Source organism: Marmota monax, unplaced genomic scaffold (assembly GCF_021218885.2).
Source record: "Marmota monax isolate L192 unplaced genomic scaffold, Marmota_monax_Labrador192_F-V1.1 WCK01_AAM20220418_F8-fsc00031, whole genome shotgun sequence".
In the NCBI taxonomy this organism is placed as follows: domain Eukaryota; kingdom Metazoa; phylum Chordata; class Mammalia; order Rodentia; family Sciuridae; genus Marmota; species Marmota monax.
This window is the reverse complement of record NW_026695197.1, coordinates 2,889,964-2,912,354: the sequence shown is the minus strand read 5'-3', so window position 1 is coordinate 2,912,354 and position 22,391 is coordinate 2,889,964. Positions and strand designations below refer to the sequence as shown.

The 22,391-nt window shown below is 35.7% G+C and overlaps 1 long non-coding RNA gene across 1 annotated transcript; it reads left to right on the top strand.

Annotated features, from left to right (window-relative positions):
* Positions 1–2,262: 2,262 nt before the first annotated feature.
* On the top strand, positions 2,263–18,431 carry LOC131423579 (uncharacterized). Its single transcript, XR_009225307.1, has 4 exons — positions 2,263–2,574; positions 15,299–15,440; positions 16,630–16,807; positions 17,047–18,431. It is a non-coding gene; the product is annotated as an uncharacterized LOC131423579 (long non-coding RNA).
* Positions 18,432–22,391: the final 3,960 nt, after the last annotated feature.

Sequence of the window (22,391 nt, the reverse complement as noted above, 5' to 3'; positions counted from 1 at the left end):
AGCTATTCATGTAATTCTGGCACGTCTCTCTTAGGGATGATTCATTGAGCAGAAAAGACCACCTTTCATTGCTGAAAGGGAGACTTGTTGCAATCTTAATCCATTTTAGTCGAAACAGGAGGCTACCTGGATACTAATTCTGAGATATATTAACAGACATATGAATTCATATATGTTTATGTGAATTTATGCCCAAGTGTCATAGTTAGACATTGCAGTGTGGGGTCAATGTACGAACAAAAATGTGAGTAAGTAAGTAAACAAATAAAGTTGGCAATAATTTCACCATAAGAGAGGTAAATAGGGAGTCTACATCATGGGAACAAATTTTTACTCCTCATACTTCACATAGAGCCCTAATATCCAGAGTATACAAAGAACTCAAAAAATTAAACAATAAGATAACAAATAACCCAATCAACAAATGGGCCAAGGACCGGAACAGACACTTCTCAGAGCAGGACATACAGTCAATCAACAAGTACATGGAAAAATGCTCACCATCTCTAGCAGTCAGAGAAATGCAAATCAAAACCACCCTAAGATACCATCTCACTCCAGTAAGATTGGCAGCCATTAGGAAGTCAAACAACAACAAGTGCTGGCAAGGATGTGGGGAAAAGGGTACTCTTGTACATTGCTGGTGGGACTGCAAATTGGTGTGGCCAATTTGCAAAGCAGTATGGAGATTCCTGGGAAAGCTGGGAATGGAACCACCATTTGACCCAGCTATTGCCCTTCTTGGACTATTCCCTGAAGACCTTAAAAAAGCGTACTACAGGGATACTGCCACATCGATGTTCATAGCAGCACAATTCACAATAGCTAGATTGTGGAACCAACCCAGATGCCCTTCAATAGATGAATGGATGAAAAAAATATGGCATTTATACACAATGGAGTATTACGCAGCACTAAAAAATGACAAAATCATGGAATTTGCAGGGAAATGGATGGCATCAGAGCAGATTATGCTAAGTGAAGCTAGCCAATCCCTAAAAAACAAATGCCAAATGTCTTCTTTGATATAATGAGAGCAACTAAGAACAGAGCAGGGAGGAAGAGCATGAGAAGAAGATTAACATTAAACAGGGATGAGAGGTGGGAGGGAAAGGGAGAGAAAAGGGAAATTGCATGGAAATGGAAGGAGACCCTCATTGTTATACAAAATTACATATAAGAGGTTGTGAGGGGAATGGGGAAAAAAAACAAGGAGAGAAATGAATTACAGTAGATGGGGTAGAGAGAGAAGAGGGGAGGGGAGGGGAGGGGGATACTAGAGGATAGGAAAGGTAGCAGAATACAACAGTTACTAATATGGCATTATGTGAAAATGTGGATGTGTAACTGATGTGATTCTGCAATCTGTATTTGGGGTAAAAATGGGAGTTCATAACCCACTTGAATCTAATGTATGAAATATGATATGTCAAGAGCTTTGTAATGTTTTGAACAACCAATAAAAAAAACTTACAAAAATAATTTCACCATAATAAAAAAGTATATAATTTTGTGAGTAATACATTGCTTTTCATGATGGACTACACTGCAAGAGTAATTTGATTCTCAGCATAGTAGTGTTTCATGTTGGCAAGTGAATTAAACCTTCAGGTAGTTTTTTTTTTTTTTTCTCTCAAGACATGTAGCTTTTTGTTAAGACTTGATTTAAAATATTTTTCCCCTCTTCTTCCTTCTCTTCTTCTTAATATCATTATTATTATTAGCGCTGTGTTTTTTATTAAATCTTTTTTTAAAAATTATCAATGGACCTTTATTTATTTTTATGTGGTGCTGAGAATCAAACCCAGTGCCTCGCTCATGGTAGGCAAGCGCTCTACCACTGAGCCACAAACCCAGCCCAGCACTGTTAGTTTTTATACATTTCTAACTTTCACTTTTTTTTAACCTTATGGAGATTGCATAATATTGGTTGGTTTTGCTGCAGGAAGTCTTTAAAAGGAAGATTTGCTTTATGCTTATAAAGTGTGATCCTAAAGTCTCACACGCAGTGACTGGCCAAACAAACCAATAAATAGCTCCTATTGTAAACAAAGCAAAGAAGTGGCTGAGACACAGCTGAGTTAACAGGAAGCTGGTCACCTCTGGTCTACTAGAGGTTGTTTACTGCCTCTGGTACACATTTGACATCTTACACCTTTATTTCTATTACTCCAGTGTAATATGACCTGCCTCGTGGTACTGTAATCAATTGTCACTCATTATAAATGAAATGCTGTCACAGTCTCCTTACATGCCAGGAACAGTGTTTTGCAATACACATATTCCTCAAGATAACCATGTGTATTTACTGAAAAGAAAACCACAGTCTGAGCTAAGAAATTTGCTGAGATTTACATAGTAGTAAAAATCAGAACCCAAGTCTACCTAAGTCTAGGAGTAGCACGGATAACCATTTGTTTTAATATAACTGTGGAAGATGGTGATTTTTATTTACCTTCTTATAATAAATCTTTTCTCCTCAGCATTTGAAAGCAAATAGGATATAAAATTGACGGAAAACACTTTATCTGTGGAAGGAAAAATAATGTTGTCAGGAGTACACAGAGTAAGTAAGTAAGTATGAGTGGGTTTCTGTTTTAGGGGAGAAAAAAATGCATTAGCACAAGAGATAGAAATGAAGGTGAAATAGCAGATTAGGTCTTGGAAAATGTTAACAGAGATATAGAAGCAGAGTCTAAAAATTTCAGCACCAGAAAAAGACAAAGGTGACGAAAAATAATGAGGAATGTAGCAAGTAGATTTAGAAGATACAATGTATGTATTAAAGACATCTGAAAGAAAGAAAGAAAGAAGAAAGAAAGAAAGAAAAGGACAAACAAAGCACAAACAATAACAGAGTAGAAGAAAACAATTTAAGGACTGTTTTAGAATGGCATGTAAAGTGTCACTCAAAATTGTTTAAAGAAAAAAACTCACTGTCATATGTTAGTAAAATGTTAGTGGTTATGTAATTTTTTCTATTTGTAAAGTAAATATATATATATAAAACTATATATATTTAATCTGCCATTTTGACTGGAGTGAGATGAAATCTTAGAGAAGTTTTGATTTTCATTTCTCTAATTGCTAAAGATGTTAAACATTTTTTTTTCATATATTTGTTGATCCATTGTATATCATCTTATTTCAGTTCCTTGGCCCATTTATTGATTGGCTTATTTGTTTTTTTGGTGATGTTAAGATTTTTGAGTTCTTTATATAGCCTAGAAATTCGTGCTCTATCTGATGTGTGCCTGGTAAAAATTTGCTCCCATTCTGTAAGCTCTCTCTTTACCTCACTGGTTGTTTCTTTTGCTGAGAAGAAGCTCTGTAGTTTGAGTCCATCCCATTTATTGATTCTTGATTTTATTTCTTGCGCTATAGGAGTCGTGTTAAGCAATTTGGTTCTCAAGTTGACACGATGGAGATTAGGCCTACTTTTTCTTCTAGTAGGCACAGGGTCTTGATCCACTTTGAGTTGAGCAGGGTGAGATGTATGGATTTAATTTCATTTTTCTACACATGGATTTCCAGTTTTCCCAGCACCACTTGTTGAAAAGGCTATCTTTTCTCCAATGTATATTTATGGCTCCTTTGTTTACTATAAGATAACTGTATTTATGTGGGTTTGTCTCTGTGTTTCATATTCTGTACCATTGGTCTATGTGTTTGTTTTGGTACCAATACCATGCCTTTTTGTTATTATTCTCTGTAGTATAGTTTAGGGTCTAATATAGTGAAGCCACCTGCTTCATTCTTCTTGGTTAAGGATTTCTTTAGCTATTCTGGGTCTCTTATTTTTCCAGATGAATTTCATGATTGCTTTTTCTATTTCTATGAGGAATGTCATTGGGATTTTGATTGGAATTGCATTAAATCTGTATGATACTTTTTTGGTAGTATGGTCATTTTGATAATATTAATTCTTCCTATCCAAGAACAAGGGAGATCTTTCCATGTTCTAAGGTCTTCTTCTGTAGCATTATGTAGTTTTCATTGTAGAAATCTTTCACTTCTTTCATCGATTCCCAATTATTTTTGTTTTTTGAGGCTATTGTAAATGGGGTAGTTTTCCTAGTTTATCTTTCAGAGGATTTGTCACTGATGTAAAGAAATGCCTTTGATTTATGGGTGTCGATTTTAAAGCCTGATACTTTGCTGAATTCATTTATTAGTTCTAGAAGTTTTCTGGTGGAATTTTTTGGATCCTTTAGATATAGCATTATGTTGTTGGCAAATAGTGATAATTTGAGTTCTTCTTTTCCTATTTTTATCCATTTAATTTCCTTCATTTGTCTAATTGCTCTGGCTAGAGTTTCAACTATGTTAAGTAGAAGTGGTAAAAGAGGGCATCCCTGTCTTGTTCCAGTTTCTAGAAGGAATGCTTTCAATTTTTCTTCATTTAGAATGATGTTGGCCTTAGGCTTAGCATAAATAGCTTTACAATGTTGAAATAAGTTCCTATTATCCTTAGTTTTTCTAGTGTTTTGAACATAAAAGGGTGCTGTATTTTGTCAAATGCTTTTTTCTGCATCTGTGATTCCAGAAGAAACATTTTTAAGGGAAGACTAAGTAATGACTTTGAACTAAATTTTTATGAACTATTTTAGAAAAATACCAGAATTGTGAGTAAAGTGGTTTAGGGAAGAAAGTGGGAGAATAAAAGCATTCTAGACATTTCATTTTGTATGGAAGGTATAAGTGGACAAATTGTTGGGGAAGAGATGGGGATTACTTAATTTGTAATAGAGAAATTATAAATAATAATAGAAGAGTACTAATTGGTTTGTAACTTGTAAACATATAAAGGTACACATAAAGCATGACAAAACAGTATGATAGACTTTTTGAGTACAAAGCAAGTGAAAAAGAACATTTTCCCTGTCTGTAGCCTCAGGTAGACATGTCCACCAAGCTGGAGAGTGTCTGGTCATGCTAAGTTCTCACCTACAGGGCAGGAGCAGAAGCAGAATATAAAATTGTCACCAGGATTAAAAAGAAGATTGCCTACTTTGAATTCCTATTTCTCATGCTGAACACAAATGTATTCCCAGGCTAGCTTTGGGCATAAAGGTAAGAATAGAGTCAGAAATGTGGCCCAAAAAGAACATGGAAGAAATCTGAGTGTTTTGGTAGCTGACTGTGTGAAGCAGCTTAACCCAGAAACATAAACTGTTTGTTTGTTTTGTGTGTGACTATTAAATTATGTATAAAAGAAATAAATGTTTATTTTAATAAAATCACTGAATTTTGGGATCTCTTTATTATTACTACAACTTAGTTTTTATAGTGACATAGTGCTAGAAGTGGGTTACAGACATCTCCAAAACAGAAAAGATGAATATTTGTTTGAGAAGAGAGTAATATAAAACAAAGATAAAATATAGAGTAGCCCGAAAAGATGGTTACTTTCATTCAGTCTCTTGGATTTAAATGTCATTTTTAAGCTAATAAGAACTAGCTGACATTTTTACTTTAATATCTAGCAACAGTTGAAATTTAACATATTTAAAACAAAACTTTTAATTTCAGAACATATCTCAAACAATTGATGACAGTATTTCATGTGATAATTTGCAAGTCAAATTTTCCACTGAATTTGTCCATGTAGGTGAAGTGGTTGGAAATTTATGGAAAGATGTTGTGAAAAGGATTGGTACAGCATAGAAGTCAGAAAAGAAATATGATTAACAGTAAAATTTAAAAATGTATTTATTTGGTTTTGGTTACTGGAACATGCAATCAATTATAAGCAAATAAATATGGCAGTTATGGTTTTTAAGGGGTCATGTTACCAATTTAGTGAGCAGCATAGCCTGCAGAAGCAAAATTATGAGACATAAAGCCATTCTCAAGGAAAGCAAACTCTCCAACATTCACTTATGAGTTACCATGGAGTATAAGAGATGAGAAATAAGCTCCCAGAAGGGAAGGACTGAGGCCCACAAAGAATGAAGGTGTTTCTAGAACCAGGGACATCCAGATGACCCAGTCAAGGACCTATTCCATGCCAAAGTTGGCAAATGGAGGACTCATACCTAGCACAGCATTTGATCTAGATCATTCTCTCTGTTGTATTTTCCATGTTTTCCTATTCCAAAATGCAGTTTATATTGCAGTTATCGGGTTCCTGCTATGCTACTATTTACTTATGGGAGAAGGCCTGGAGGGAGATAAAATATTGATTTGGTGAAGTGGTCTGTCCTTCAGCCAGAGATCCTGAACTTTGAACTTGATGCAGTAATTGGATCAGAGTTTAGCATATCTCCCTTGGAAAGAGTACAAGCATGTTCTATTTGTGGAAAGAAATTTATATCTAAATAGTTGGTTGGATAGAGCCAAGCATTGTATCAGACTGCTAACTGTCCACCAAATTCCATTGTCCCCTTTTTCTGTGGAATAGAGATTAAGTTGAGCCTATATTTATTTGGCAGAGGTTGTATTTCCTAGGGTTCTTTGCAGATGAGAGTGATATGATGGCACTCTTGCAAATTCAATGTGAGCAAAACTGCTGGATACCATTTATGCTACAGTTGTTTAAAGATAAGTAAAAAGCAAAGGCCCAGGGGTGGGAAAGATGTGTGATTTGAAAGAGAAGGGCCAGGTTACTGGAGTGGAAGAGGCCAGAAAGGTAGGCAGAGGCCACATCAATTCATGATGCAAACTCGGGTTTTATTTCACAAAAAGTACTTGAGCCAAGTAATGATAAGATTTAATTTATATTTTTAGAAAGTGATCTGAGAAATATTTTACAGGCACAGAGAAATATTTCAAAGCCTATTGCAAGTGTCCAGTAAGAGATGAAGGTGACTTGTTCTAGAATGGTGGCAGTGAGAAAGGACAATCAGTTCATCTTCTGGGCATATTAGGAATTATTAGCCCTATCAGGCGTGCTCATGAATTACATGTAGAGTAAAAGGAGCAGAGTAGACCCAGGTGACTCCTAGTCTGGGGCCAGAAAAAAATCTGGATGAATGGGAAAAGCAGCAGATTTGGAATACGTTCTGAAACCAGGAGTATATATATATATATATATATATATATATATATATGTTAAATTTTAATTTCTACTAGATATCCAAGTAGAGATGTCAAGTAGGTGGTTGTATATCTGGTCTTCATTAGATTAATAATGGTATTTAAGCCTGGGAAATTGAATGAGACCATCAAACATCTACATGTGCATAAAATGAATAAAAGTGAATCAATGGCTTGGTGCTAGGGTATGCAAAATTCAGAGCTCAGGAGAAAAGAATAACTAGTGACATCCCCAGAGAGGAAGTATTCTGGAAGTTAAGTAAGAGGAGTGTTTCCAGAAGGAGATAATGATAGACTATATTTAATGCTACTGTGCGTTTGGATTGTTGCATGTTCTATGGCTTTTTTATTATTTATCAGAAGAGAAAAGGAAAAATGACATAGCCAAGTTCAAACCAACAACACTTAATGGGACTACTGTTTTGGGAAGAGAAAAAAAAAACATATTACTTATAATTCCTAACTGCCTCTAATGAAGGTTGGATTTTGTTAAATAGTCTTTCATTGTACTGAGTATCCTGAGGGGCTGGTTATATACACTTGCCTCTGAGTGTTATGGAAGATTGAACTGATCAATAAAGCAAAGAAAAGGGAAGAGAGAAAAAGAATTTTAAAAAATTAAAAGAAAAAGAAAAGAAGCAGGACCTCTAGTTCTATAGAACTGAAGAGGTCAGCCAGTCCTCCTCCCAAAATATAACTGTAAGACTGGCAAATTTGTTTAAAAAAACACCAGTGCTCTGGAAATATAACAAAGGCCAACAATGAAGTGAAGAACATACTAAGAAAAACTACAGAACGTTGGGTAAGACAGTGGGCACTGTGGCATTCTTATCTTGAACTGATATGATACAGGGCTGCCTGGCCATGAAAACCAGCGCCTTCACTGCTCGGAGGGACTGAGTTTGTTTGCAGTGGAGGCTGGAGCAATTTTGCCCAGCAGCAAATGGGAAAAGGCTAAAGTTCACCTGGCCTGAAGTTGCAGTCCTTGTTTGGCCAGTAACAAAATGGATTAAGGAGATACTTATCAGGAAGACAGAAATTGAGAAACTTGACAAATGTACTATATATCCCTGATTCTGGGAGCCTGTGGGCCCATGTGGTGGTTACTTGAGAAGTTCAGGAGAAAGAAAAAGCCAGGCTAACTTGAAGATTGCTCAAAATGAATGTGCTCCTTAAAGCTAATACAGCTCTACCACCTGCAATGTTTGAACCCAACTTCTGTTCAATCACTGACTGATCACTAAGTTATACAAACTTCCAGTAAATTGGGTTAAAAAAATAATAACAATAACAATAATGCTGAGAAAAGACATCACTCACTCTACCCCACAGGGTTTATAATTTGATATCTTACAATTAAATTCAGGTATGTTAACTTGAAAAACAACAGCAAACAGCAAGAACAAAAATCCTTAGAGAAAAATCAAAAAGAAATTCAAAATACAGGGTTGCTATCATACATTATCTCAATTGTTTACCTTCATAAAAATTTTTTAAAAATACAAAAATAAGTCTGAAACAATTGTGTATATATATATACTGCTTAAAATTTTATATATATATATATATATATATATATATATATATATATATATATATAGCTTAAAAATAGAAAATAGATTAATGTACAGATTGTAGGGTCATCCTGAGCAAAGGTGCAGAGGGAAAGCCATCCAGAGGAGCCATCCATCTGCATGTCCATGTGCCTTCTCTTAATCATTTGGCTAATGAAATGTAGCTGGAGTCATGTGTGGCAATTTCAGGTAGAATCTTCTGAGTCAATGTTGGGTTGACCATTTCGTCTTTTCTTCTGCCTCATTGATTGGTTGACAATACAGTCCAGAGCTATTGTGTTTGTTAGCCTTGGTCTCAGGGTAAGACTAACACACGGAGCAGAATCCCAGTTGACCTGCAATGAATAAGAAATAACCCCATTATTTTAAACAGTGATATTTGGGGATTATTGTTAGCACAATATGTCACTCATTCTAAGGCATATACATTCTCTAAAAGATCTTACCAACACACAGTTGTTTCATTCTCAACTTATATAATTTTTTTTTCTTAAAACCTTTTCTAAAGGCTAGGTACAGTGGTGCACATCTACAATCCCAGAGAGTTGGTAGGTTGAGGCAAGAAGATCAGAAGTGCAAGGCTTTGACAACATAAGGAGACCTTGTTTCTAAATAAATAAATAAATGAGGATGGAACTCAGTGGTAGAACATCCCTAGGCTTACTCCCCAGTACCACACATTAAACAATTTTAATTGTGACAAGAACACTTAAGAGACCTCTTAATATGAGACCTACTGTCCTAACAAAATGTACAGTACTGTATTGTTAGTTGTAAACACAATATACCACAGATATTCATTTTGCATTAATGACACTTATACTCACTGAACAGCATCTTCTCTATTCCTATACTCCAGTCCCTAGAGACCATCATTCTACTACATGCTTCTGTGAATTTGACTATTTTTGATAACTCAGATGAATTGAATCATAAAGCATTTTCCTGCTGAGTGATTTATTTCACTTAGCACAATATCCTTCAATTCATCCATGTTGTCACATATGTCAGGATTCTCTTTTGATTTGGGCCAAGTAACAGTTCATTGTACGTAGATACCACATTTTCTTTATCCATTAATCAACTGATGGACATTGAAGTTATTTCCATGTCTTGGCTGTTATGAGTAATGCTGCCATTTACATGGAAGAGCAAATATACCTCCAAGATCCTGATTTCAATTCTTTTGAGTAAATACTCAAAGTGGGATTGATGAATTGTGTGGTAGTTCAATTTTTTTAATTTTTGAGGAATTTCCATACTGTTTTCCACAGTGGCTAGTCCACATTTTACATTCACATTGGCAGTGTGCAAGGGTTCCAAATTCTCCACATCCTCACTAAGACATATTACTTTTTGATAGTAGCCATTCTAACAGATGTGAGGTATTATCTCATTGTGTTTTAATTTGCATTTCTCCGATGACTGGAAATGTTGGAAACTTTAATACACCTGCTGGTCATTCATAGAACTTTGATGAAATATTTATTAAAGCCCTTTGTCCATTTTCCAATTGGTTTGTTATTGGTTTGTAGGAGTTTCTCATATATATTAAATATTAACCCCTTGTGAAAAGTATGGTTTGCAAATATTTCCTGCCATTCTCCAGGTCACATTATCGCTCTGTTGACTATTTTCCTTTCTGTTCAGAAGTTTTTTTAGTTGGTTTTGATAATACTTGTCTAATTTTCTTTTTGTTGCCTGTACTTTTGCTGTTATATTCAAGAAATTGTTGCCAGGTTCAGTGTAATAAAATTAGCTTTCTATATTTCCTTTAGAATTTTTACAGTTTTATGCCTTGAACAGAATTTTGTGTATAGTGTATGTGTCTAATTTCATTATTTTGCACGAGTGTTCAATTTTCCCAGCATCATTAGTTGAAGAGACTATTTTTTCCTCAGTGTGATTCTTGGAAGCATTTTTAAAGGTTGGTTGATTGTACAAATGCTTTTTGACTAATGACAGAGTTTTTTTTTTCTTTTCTAAAAATGGGAGTTCATAACCCACTTGAATCTAATGTATGAAATATGATATGTCAAGAGCTTTGTAATGTTTTGAACAACCAATAAATAAATAAATAAATAAATTGATTTTTAAATTTGTTTTAATTAGTTATATATGAGAGTAGAATGAATTTATGCACTTTGATATATCATACATAAATGGGGTATAATTTCTCATTTTTATGGTTGTACATGTTGTAGAATCACATTAGTCATGAAGTCATATACGTATATAAGGTAATAATGTCTGTTTCATTCTGCTATCCTTTCTATTCTCATATCCCATACCCCTCCTTCACTCTCATCTATCTAATCTAAAGTGACTCTATTCTTTCCTATCGCATCCTGCCCATTATTGTGGATTAGCATCCGCATGTCAGGGAAAACATTCAGTCTTTTTTTGGGGGGGATTAATGGAGTTTTATCTGATAAATCCACTGTAAGTTGGAAAATGTATTTGATATACCAAACCCATCAAACAATGGAACTTAACTTAGATCAGAACACTCATATTATCCTACATTTGGGAAAAATCATTTAACATAAAGCCTGTTTTATAAGAGTATTAAATATTTCATATAATTTGTTGAACAGTGTACAGCACTGAAAATGAAAAACAATGGTTATTTGAATACTCTTTGTTTTCATTGTTAAATTGAAAAATTCTGCTTATCATTGTAATTTAGGGTTCATCTATATATTCATGTGCTTATTTCTGGACTTGTTATTCTGTTCTATTGGTCTATATGTCTTTCTTATGCCACCAACATAATTTTTTGGTTTTGGTGGGGGCGGGGGGTAACAGAGATTGAACTCAGGGGCACTTAACCACTGAACCACATCCCCAGCCCTATTTGGTATTTTATTTAGAGACAGGGTCTCATTGAATTGCTTAGCTTCTCGCCTTTGCTGAGGCTGGCTTTGAACTTGCAATCCTCCTGCCTCAGCAGTGTGCCATAGTGCCTGTCAGTAACAGGTATTTTAACCGTTAACTTTGTCATATATTTTGAAATGAGGAAGCGTGGTACCTCCAGTTTTGCTTTCTCAAGATTGTTTTGGCCATTTGGGTTCTTTGTGGTTCTATGTGGTTCTAATGTAAATTTCAGGACTTCTATTCATGTGAAGAATACCACTGGAATTTTGATAGGGATTTCAGTGACTCTATAGATTGCTTTGGGTAGTATGAACATTTTAACATTAAGTCTTCCAATCCATGAACAAGGGATGTCTTTCCACTTATTTATGTTTTCATAATAATCTCTTTCATTCCATGTTTTTTTAAAATCTTTCATTGTACAAAAGTCTTTGCCTCTTTTGTTGAGTTTATATCTAGGTATTTTATTCTTTTTTATGCTATCATTAATGGGATTATTTTCAATTTTATTTTTGAATAGTTATATCCAAAATAGTGAATAGAAATGTCATCAATTTTCTATGTTGTTTTTATATCCTATGACTTTACTGATTTAATTTATTACTTTTATCAAATATTTCTTTTTTGAGTATTTAGGGTTTTCTACATATAAGATCATGCCATTTTCAAGGATACTTTTATTTCTTCTCTAATTTGTATTCTCCTTACTCTTTTGTTCCTTCTTTTCTTCCTTTCTTCCTTCTTTCCTTTCTTCCTTTCTTCTTTCTAACTTCCTTCTACTAAGTTGAATAAAAATGATCAGAATGGGAATCTTTGTCATATTCCTAGTCTTGGAACAAAACTCATAGTTTTTCCTCATTGAGGATAATGTTGGCTAACATATGTGACACTTAATGTGTTGAAGTACATTCCCTCTATATCTAATTTATTGAGAGTATTTTTATCATGATAGATGTTTTTATTAAATAGTTTTATCAAATAGTTTCCCTTCATCCAATGAGATACTAGTAATTTTTATCCTTCATTCTGTTAATATGGTGTTATAAATTTTTGTATGTTGAACCACTGGTGTATCCCTAGGATAAATTCCACTGGATCATGGTGTATGATTCTTCTAATGTGCTATTGAATTTGCCTTGTCAATATTTTGGTGAGTATTTTTGTGTCTATATTCATTAGAAATAATGATTTGTAATTTCTCTTTCTTGTCATATTTTTATCTGGCTTTGGTATCACTAAAGTTGGAATGTTGAATATATGGTTACCATTCTTATCCTCCGTGGTGAGAAGTTAGAATCCAAGTTTTTGTTTGTTTGTTTGCTTCCATTGTGCTGAACTGGAAGAAAGGTTATGGGGATTGCTTGTATACTGAGAAACCGCCATGCAAATAATGTATTCAGTTTCCATCAGCACTCTGAAATAGGCAAGACAGAAGCTAGTCCCTTAGGCAGCTCCCCTCCAATATTATACCCACAGTTGAGTCATTTCTTATCCTTTTCTTGGAGAAGTTGGAAGCTGGGAGTTTTATCATATATATGGCACTGTACCCAGAGAAAGAACTAGGAAGAGACTGAGACTTAAATTTTCCCACTGGTTTTAATATGGCTGTTTTTTTTTTGCATTTGCCTGGCCTATAGGAGTTTCTTGTCTGGTTTGTGGATTTCTCCCAAGGGAATCACAGTTGAATTGAAGATTTGTTGGGAAAGGAGGGCTCAGGCTTCTATTCCACTGTCCTACTAATGCCCCTTCTCCATATAGGATATTAATATATGTGCCATATTGATTGTTATTTTTCTATGATTAAAATTTTAAAAATATTATTTATCAGTGGTGCATATAGTGGAATGTTTGTTAAGGATATCTTATCTTTTCTCATGGTATCAGTCTAAAAAATATCTCCTTTATGGTCTGGGGCTGTAGCTCAGTGGTAGAGCACTTGCCTAGCATGTGTGAGGCACTGTATTTGATCCTTAGCACCACATAAAGACCCTTAGATCCTTAGATAAGGCATTCTGTACATTTACAACTACAAAAAAAAATTAAAAAAAAATCTCCATTAACCTGTAATGGGATGACTGAGACAGTCTGGAGATAGAGCAATCTGCTTGCATATGGCAGACTCTAGAAAAAAACAGACAGTTATAGGAAATGAAAGAAAGTCTAGTCTATTAGCAGAACATTTCCACTGAGGCAAGATTTCCTAACTTGTAAAACCATTTACTCTATAATGATTTTAACTCTATAATGGTTTATATGGCTATTTCAAGACCGTGGTTAAAATAATCATTGATGAGTTACAGATCTGATAAAGGAAAATTTAGCATTCAGGGCCTCTAGATCAGCCTAAAATGTCCAGAGCTGCTGGACTAATTATATCTCTCTATCAGCAGCTTCATCTACATGTCCAATATTTCTGCTAAAAAATGATCACTTTCTATGTGTGTCATGATGTGAGAAAGATTGGAAAGTACATATATGAAGGGTAAAACTAATTATATTTCAGCCAAGTGGTTTTGTGAAAAAAATAGAGCCAGAGAAAAATAGATAGAGGTATTAATTAAGGAATTAGGGAAGCACAGTGTCTCAATACAAGCTTCCTGCTAGAGAATGAATTAGTAGTAATTGAGCATCTGTCCCCATATTTAGTACTTCAATTAATGCATAATAGTGTTTAGTTACTTGTGAAGAAATTATTGCTATTAACATTTTAAAGATGAGGAATCTGGAGCTCAGGTAGTTAAAATGACTTGGCTAGAATCATAAGTTTGCAAATGTGAAGACTAGGATTTGAATCAAGTTGCTGGACTGGAAATCAGTCTAGGATCCTGGAGCAGGTGATAATATGGAGAGCATGCAGGCAAGTTGGTTGCCAATATCAACAAAATTGTCTTCATGAGGCAAGACCCAGCCACTGGGCTTGGGTTTAGTTTGAGTTCATGAGTCCTAGGAAAGGGAGGGAGGAACCAGCATGAATAGATCAGGGTCATCAATTCCAAAAAGACTAGCTCATTATGCTGGGGGTAGCCCGAAGTGGAAAAGGCAGAGGTTATTCTCATTACCTCAGTTTAAAATCAAGATCAGAATTGCTGCTCAGGGATGTGTTGTTAGTCCTGGAGTCTTAGGTCAGAAGGTGAGTAGGGAGAAGAGCAGGAGGAATCCTAGGAATTAGGAGACCTCTGAGTCCTCAAGTGTGGGAGAGCACCCAAGAGCCTAGGAATCATTTAGCACCCAACACAGGACACTTAATGCTATATTAAATTTTATTTTCCAGCTTTATTTATATTTCATTTGTCCTGACCTTTGGATGAGACTTCGCTGGCTTCTGTGAACTCCTTACACATATTAGGTTTAACTCCATAATGGTTGACTATGGCTATTTCAAGACTGTGGTTAAAATAATATATTATACGTGCTTAATAACACTCATAATCTAGTAGCAGTTTTTCAACCTGAGAATTAACTAATCTATGAAGTGTGTTAAAATCATACTTCATGAGTCTCACTAATCAAATTAATAAGAATATCTGGTGGACTAGGAATCTGTAATCTGTACTTCAGTGGATTCTCCCAAAGGAGTAAATGAAACCACACAAATGAGAGCAAGTTCTCCAATGTTATCAAGTTACAAATTCACCTAGCATCATTTTATAGTTCAATTTATTTTATAACTATTTTCTATTATTTTGTTCAATGGCGTGCTTCTAATTTTAGAATTGGTCAAAATGTACCAAAGTTTCTGCTTTTTATTTTCTTTCCCTAATTTCTGTTACTCTATTCACAATCAGAATAAAGTACATTTCATCAAACAGGAAGAAATATTCTATGAAGAAAAAGTTTGGAAAAAATGAGACACGAAATTGAGGAAAGTTTAGGACTCATGGTCAATCATCTTTGGATCAGCAACATTAAATTATTAATTCAAGAATACAAGGGCCAGTACAAGTTTCCTTGGTGAGTACTGTCTTGTTTTAAAATTCTAGTACTCTAATATAGTCTTAGTTTTTCTTGTTAAGTCAATTTTTGGAAAGGTCCAGATATTAAACTCCCAGTAGGACATGTACAAATGTCATTCGGGCTTCCTCCACTTCTACCTTCAATTAGATAGCAGTCATGTGCCTTGTCCTTCATCTTCAGCCAATGTTTTGAAATAATTTTAGATGATATATATAAATTTACATCTTTGTTTTTAAACCACTGTATACCATGTCATTTTAACTTTACATAGGAGAACACTAAGTCTTAAAAAAATAATTTGTCCAAAGTACACAGAGCATCAAAGTGGTAATGAATTTGAACCTAGGCAGTTTCATTCCTGAGCTTGCTGGCTTAACCACTGTTCTGTAGACTTAATACTCTGGGGAAGTGCCAGAATCATAACAAGACGTAATGTGACACAATTGAGTTCTTAATGAAATGATAAAAATGACAAACTGACTCAAAAAAATGATTACACAAGAAAGGATTATAAAAGCCATCTACCTTAACTTCCTTACTTAAAGATGAGAAGAATAAAACTCCAAGACATACTGCTAGTAAGAAACTTGATAAACCAATTCTCCCGCTTTCTAATTTATTGTGCTACTGTGTTTTACAACTTAGGCATTTACAAAGATAATCAGAATTTCATAAGGATAAACAGGATGTAACCAGCAAAGAACCTTTTGGTAATGTAAATGAAGTTTGGTCTTCAATTTAATAAACAAAGCAGTTGTTTAAGGCCAATGTGTTGTTCAAGGCTAGTGTATTGAAGGGCAAGGGCTATGATCTAAAATTTATGTGATGGCTAAAAAAGGATGTGAAGACTTGGTTTTCTTCTAGGATGCTGACGATGGAAAGATCATCACTCTTATCTCTCATCCTCACAACTTTGACCTATTCAGTCAAATGATCTACAAATCCATTACTTTTTAGAATCCCTCAGAACACTGAAGTTATATAGCAAGTAACTAACCTGAAATGTAAAAAATAGAAAAATATCAGCAGGGAAGGAGGGGTGTGAAGACTCCTTTAGCTGCAGCAGATGCAATCGGGCACCAATGAGAATTCAGTTAAGAAACTGGCAGAAGCCAAGTGTGATCTGGTGAGTAATTAGAGTCCTTGGGGGCTGTAGATATAGGAGAGGTTCACATACCCTTTGTAGACTTTTTTGCAGGGACTTCGCCTGCTCTCACAAAAAAGATTGATGAGGATTCTGAAAAAGCATACTTAATGGTGCAGACCCCAAGAAGCGAAGAGCAGGCCGTGGAGGACATGCCTGATGCCCTGTGCAGATCTTCGTTTATCTCCCCCAAAGAACAAGAGCCCTAAACCATAGATAGGTAAGAAGCACTGCAGCACTTATGGAAGTGGGGGGAAATTCTAACAGTGAATGGTGAACAGAAAAGCTTACTGGCCTTAGAGGAAGGAAAGGAATATCTGTGAAGCCCATAACTATGGCTGATGGCGGGGCAGGAATACCATGGGCACATCCTGAATGTCCAGGGACACTGAGCTTGCGTAAGACTGAGGATTAAGCAGACTAATGGAGACTTTCCCTCCTTTTCCTCCCTCTCACCAGGCTAACAAGCATTGAGTAACTTGTAACAGTGGAATGTTGTTGGGAGAATGGTAAGAATGTGGAAAGAGAAAGAGATCCTATCTGAGCCACAGGAGAAAACAGATATTGAGTCTCCATTGTGAAGCAAGTTATCTCCAGAAGAAGTTAAATTCTTCTTTATGTTGATTGCAACCACTGCAACAGGAAATCTCAAACCTGACTCAACTCCTTTCCTAGATTGACAATATTCCTGAAAATAAAGGTCTAGGATAAGGAAAGGTATGCCCGTATATACATATAGAAACTTTGTCTCAGTTTCTACTTCCATAGAATTGTTCAACTTTGAACAAAAAATTACAAGGCAAACAAAGAGGCAAGAAAAAACAAACAACAACAAAAAACTACAAAGAGAAAAATAAATAAATCAATAAAATCAAACTCAGATATGATAGTGAACTCTCAGAAAGAAAAATGGAAATAGCTATGATTAATATGTTGAAGGCTATAAAGAAAAAGACAGTCAACAAATATGAACAGAGAGTCATATTTATTTTTTGCAGTGCTGGGGATCAAACCCAGGGCCTTGTGCATGTGAGGCATCCACTCTACCAACTGAGCTATATCCCCAGTCCAAGGTGTTAGAAATGAAAGGCACAGTAATGGAGATAATTAATATTCAAGGGCTTATTGCCATGGCTGAGGAAAGAATTATTCAGCTTGAAGATAGGTAAATAGTCATTACCCTAACCGAAGAACAAAGAGAACAAAACCATACTTCTCATTTATTGTTAGTGAAAATACAAAATGACACAACCATTTTGGAATATGGTTTAGTCGTTTCTTGTAGAGTTAAGGATGGCACTTACCATATGATCCACGAATATTACTATGAGCAATTAATTACCCAAAGGAAATAAAAATGCATGTTCACACAAAAACTTAGACATAAATATTTGTAACAGCTTTATTCTTAAATGCAAAAGAAATTGGAAAAAAATTTGAAAGCCTTTTAATGGTGAATAAACAAACTATGGTACATCCCTGTGATGGAACACTGTTTGACTAGAAAGAAGAACCAATTTGAGAGATACAAGTAACATGGTTAAATCTCAAAAGCATTTACTGAGTGAAAGAAACCAACCCCTTCCCAAAATTATATACTATAAAGTTCTATTTACATGCCATCATTTAAAAAAATATAAAACTATAGTGTTGGAGAACTTCTCAGTGGCTAGCAAGGATTATAGGAAGAGCCTACCATTAAGGGGTAGTATGAGCAAATTTGGGGGTGTGATTGACTTGTTCTTTATAGTTTTTTTTTTTGATATATGACTTGATGTATTTGTGAAGTTACTTAGAATGCCACAAAGGGTAAATTTTACAGTATGTAAGTTTAAAAAAACACACACACACACTTATAAACAAAAATGTCAGTTGCTGATGTTACTGTATTTAGAATTTGGAATTGAAGTAGTTTTTAGGGCTGGGGATATTTAGCAAACATGCTACAAACATAATTGAAATCAACTTTTTACTCGTTTAGTGTCTGAATTATTTCAGGGTGAAATCACAAGAAAGCACCTTTTTCAAACAATCCTCTCTTGCAGAGAACATAAATAAGAACTTGAATGAGCTTCTCTCTTGTTCTGCTTTGGGCCTTGTCCAGTTGAAAATAATATGCATTATAATATACACTGATTTAAAAGATAATTATTCTATTCTTAACTACTTAACACTTGGGTTAACTTGATCTTTTCCTTCATCACAAATAGCCCTTGTCACTCTCTCCCCATCACCTTAAGAGCTATCCGATTGTCCATTTACTAAAGAATGCTCGTGGGTGTGCTAAAAAACTATGAGGTGTTCTGCAGACATGCTGTCCTTACCTAAGTAACTGTCCTTCCACTAAATTATTTTCATAATTACATGGCTCAGCTATTCAATTTGCATTACCAGCTCTCCAAAGGAATAATGACGACAATTTAAAAGTATAATCAACTTCAGTCACATTTCTAAAAATCCTTTGACATAATTTCTGAGTTATTCGAATAATATCCACCCACAAAAGGAATTAATGAAATAATGGAAATGTTAAGCACAGTTGGAACCATGTTTCGACAAAGTATTCATTTTAAGATTCATTAATTATAAATAGGGCTACCCTGCTATCATTGATTAATAGCCTTGAAGTACTTTTAGTCACTAAAGTTCAACAATTAATGCATAATTTCAGTTTAACTGTGAAGAGGGTTTGTGGCAAGAGCCTGGGTGGACATCCTTCTCTCATTCATAATGGGCTTGGAGCAAGAGGGAAGGGAGCTCTAGCTATTAAGTTAAGACAAGGGAATCAGCACTATAAAAAGGGGTTCCAAATGTGCAAATGGATTTTTTTTTTACTTCTCAAAGTAGGACACACTTCTCTTTTTGTAAAGAATCTGGAATTTTATCAATGCTAGGGTAAGAAGTTTTCCTTACTTAATTGATAGAAGATATTGTTTTTTAACTGGGAGAAACAGGAAGCACTGTGAAGACTGGATTTGAAGATAGCAAAATGTGAGACAGTATGACCCTCAGAAGGTCACTGTGATGGTTTAGGTGGAAGCTAAAGAAGCCACACCTCAGGTAGTTGCATTAAGAAGGGAAAAAAGGAGAAAGACTAAAACAGTGTTATAGAGATAAAAACCTATAGAATTCTAGCAAGGAATTTTTGAAGGAGAGTTTTGCATAAGGATGAACCACCAGTGGCCATAAGGTTTCCAGTATCTGTCATGTAGATCGTGGAAGTTCTGATAAAATGGGAAGAGTAGATGTCAGGGTATTGGGAAGCACGGGCAGGTATTACGTTTAAAGAAATTCAGTTTAAAATCTATCTCTGGAACTTAACCCCATAGCATAACAAAGAAGTGTCTTACTTTCTATGTTTGCACATATCTATGTAACATGGTAAAAATACAAAGCTACAGTGGGTTATGGGGCTCAAAAGCACCTGCTGCACAGTGAGTTCTAGGTCAATCAATGGAAGTTATTATTACTATTGTTGTTGTTATGACTATCATAAAAAAATAAGTGGCACCTCCATTATTAATCAGTAATTGACAATTGTCTACATTAGAATGAACGTCTGAGAGCACTTACATGAGGCCTTGCCTCATGCCCTGAGGAACTGGCCTGACTCATTGAGAGTCTAGCAGTCCGTTTGAGGGAAGTTACCATCAAGGTGACCTGTTTTGTGACAGTCTTTGGAGCTTTGATCACTTTACCTGGTTTGCTTGGGATTTGAAGTTATTTGGAAAGGATTTACAAAATAAAAGGGGAAATGCAAGAAGACAGATTAAGAGATCCACATGGGAACTGTCTGTCAAGCAGTCAGGGGAGGCCCATAGTGAGAATCAGGGACTAAACACTGGGACAGAGGGAATCTGCAGCTGGAGCCAGTACAGTGGCCAGGGTGTGGCATGTGAGCTGTTAGCTGCAGAGGTGCAATCACCATAAAAAGAGGGAGGTTCCTGGGAAGGGCAGGAGGGTGGAGATGTGGGAGGAGCAGGATGGGAAGGAACAAATGGGAAATTGCTGGGCCTAGCTGGGTGGGGCTCACTCCATAAATCATTTGCAGTTACTGTAACTGGCTTGAGTGTCCTCCTTTATAATGTTGCTCCATTAAAAGGGTACTGCTTCCTTTCTGTGTTGGCTTTAGTCACTCCATTACTCATCCGAAGCAGCTAGACAGCTGTTTGCTGCTGTGAGTGAGTGGCACAGAGCAGTTGACTGTGTTTCTCGCTTGAGCAACCACAAACAGGATTGCACATCACTGAAACACAGAAGATGGTATCAGCAATGGGACAAGCATAATGTCAGGGTGGGACAGAATTATTACTTAAATTAATTACACTGCAGAAATGTGCTCATGAAATCATGCGCATGATATATACATGAGTATGTATTTAGTTTTTTTTCTGATAAAAGTATGCTTTTATTCAGCATGTTAAATTATAGCCCATTGCGTTCTGTGATTGGTATGTAAGAAATAGAAAGAAGAGGACCATTGGAACAAACAGTCTGTGTGAACTTGGTATGAACTAGAATGGGTTCAAATCCCAGCCCTGCCTCTTAGTGGTGTGACTTCAAGCAAGTTACTTAAACTCTTTAGGCCTTATTTATTTATTGTTTTTAACTAACAAAGAGGTGTTATGGGGATTAAATAAAATATGCAAGAGTCAGTATATAGTAGATACCCGCTCAGTATGTATTCAGACTAGAGCTTTATTTCCTGATGCTATGTGCAAAGCACTGCATGACCTGCCTCTAAGAAATAGTATGATTATTCAAAAATTGACCTTTTAGTTGACACACATTTGTACATGTTAGTGGTGTACAGTATGATAATTCAATAATGTATGCAAATGTATAAAGATGAAACAGGGTAATTAACATGTAAAAGTGTTATTACAACTAGTTTTGGGACGGTCACTTTGGCTTAAGAAACATTTTGTAGGTGCTCTCAACCATGTAGCACCGAATTTCCAGGACAGTTATGTTTTCCTTGTAAAGAGGAGAATGCCTTGGGAGGCAGGTGTACAATAGATAGAGTCAAAGAAGAGCAACAGTGATGGGGAGTAAGGGGTGGGGTGTTTAAAGGTGATGAAATTTCTTTTGCTGCAGTCAAAACAAAACAAAACAAACAAACAAACAAACAAACAGAAGGCTGCCAGGCAGTTTCATGAAAATTCTGCATACATGGAGGCATCATCTAGTCTTAAGAAATTTGATATCCATGTGGACAATAGTGGTTTTAAAATGTCTTCTCCAATCCTGTTATATTTTTATAATGGTCAGAGCTCATTGCTCTTATAACGAAGCCCAATTTTTAAGGATTGCTAGCAAAACTGCACAGATTGTCTCTTCTTTAACTCTTTATCCTCATCTCTTGGTCTCTACCCCAAACTCCATGCTCCAGGCAGATGGAGCTTCTCTTAATTCTTATATGTACCACTGTAGACCTTCACGCATGCTCTTTGGAAACACTCTGTCCTTTCTGACACTCCAACATCCCCCTTCCTTTGGTCATATTTATCCTTTGGAGAGTAGATTTAAGGTCGTTCCAATGGCTAGCCTTCCCTACCTGCCACCATGAAGCATGAGTCTGGGGTCTCTGGTGTGTTCTCCCAGTGCAAATCCTGGTTCCCTGCCAGGCACCCCTTACACACTGCAGTGTGTTTACCTATGCCTTGTGTGTCCACCCCCACAAGATACTCCATGCTCACCCCCTGTTTTGAGGGCAGGGATCTTCGCTCTCCTCATCTCCATTGGGTCCTCAGGGTCTAACACAGGGTCTGGCACACAGCAGAGCAGGCTCTCCATAAATACTT